We start from the raw sequence: 1,478 nt of genomic DNA on the forward strand, positions 1-1,478 counted from the left end.
CACAACTGAAAGAAATTATGTAGAAATAGTGAAACACGTGAAAGTTGGCGGATAAGCCCGTAGAGTTTTAATAATTTAATTCTACCAAAGATTATAATTCATAACTGAGCTAACCGCGACAGCTTGTTCTTGGTGGCAGCGGTGCTCAGACAGTAATTAATTAGCCAGGTGCTAGTGTTTTGTTACCATTTGACGGACTCACGCCGGCCAAAAGGGAGTCAAACTTTGAGTAAATTTTTGGTGCATATATCATTTACCTATGTATGCTTTATTGTATTTCTGTGTAACTATTTTGTATTAATGTTTTAGTAATGTTTTCTCATTTTATGTTCTTGTACTTTATCGATTTTTGGTGATGGTTGTGCTTATGTATCTATTTTTTTTTATTGCAGTTGTTGCAACAGTATTGTACATGGTGTCTTATTGGGTATAGTGTGATATGTACAGTGTATAGTGCTCCGTACAGTGCAACCTCAGTGTGAACAGACACTGAACGTGTGTGGAACAATAGTGAAGTGATAACTTTTAAGTGAGAGCTATTGCAAATGGTTCGACCGAGAAAAGCCGGCCCTGAAGCAGCTCATTCTGCACCAGCCACGGGAAGTGACGAGCAGCAGGAAGTTGCTCATGCGGAAGGGTTACTTGAGCCTGAGATAAGTGCTTACGATGAACTAGCAGACCAAATGTCAACCCTTAAGGCACAGACTAGTGAGTGGGAAGAGAGGTACGCTAGAAGTGAAGCAAGAGCGAAACAGGACAGGAGGAAAAGTGATGAAATTATTAAAGTGTTAGAAGCAAGTTGGAAGAAGAACTAGGAAAAACGAAGAAATGCTGAAGCTTCTGGTGGAAAAGAACCGTATTCTGGAAACGCAGTCCAAACACGATCGCCAACTTCGAGACGAAGTATTGCGCCAGATGGAGGAGCATAGTAGCCAGAGGGAAGTAGCTGTAGAAAGAAACCGTGCAACACTTCTTGAAGCAAGGACTGCTCTCGTTATCCAAGCAGAACAGGACAGAGCTGTTGTGGCAGAGGCAAACTGTTCCCTAAGAGAAGCTCTTCGGTCTATTACCCCAAATCTAACCCATGTACCAATTCCACGGCAAACACCAGTTCCAAGTGAGCGAACAAAGTTTACAAACCTGCGGTCTGGGCCATCTTCACCCCATCATTGCGAACTTGCTGAGCAGTCTTCAACTAGGGTTGCTGTCTACATGGAGAAGGAGCCAGTTCCAAAGTTTTCGGGTGACACTCCAGCATCCCAACCACTACGACGCAACCAAGAAATAGAGAGGTGGAATCTCCAGATTGAGAACCTGTCAAATCCACCCACTGATGACACTTTCATAAGAAATGCCAGAGCAACTTGTAGAGGACCTGCAGACCTAATTATCAACAGCCCTATCTTTGACAGCATCACAATATGGGAAGATTTCAAGGCAAAACTACGGCAGAAGTTTCGGGGAACATGCTCTGCAAG

Source organism: Penaeus monodon, chromosome 29 (assembly GCF_015228065.2).
Source record: "Penaeus monodon isolate SGIC_2016 chromosome 29, NSTDA_Pmon_1, whole genome shotgun sequence".
In the NCBI taxonomy this organism is placed as follows: Eukaryota; Metazoa; Arthropoda; class Malacostraca; order Decapoda; family Penaeidae; genus Penaeus; species Penaeus monodon.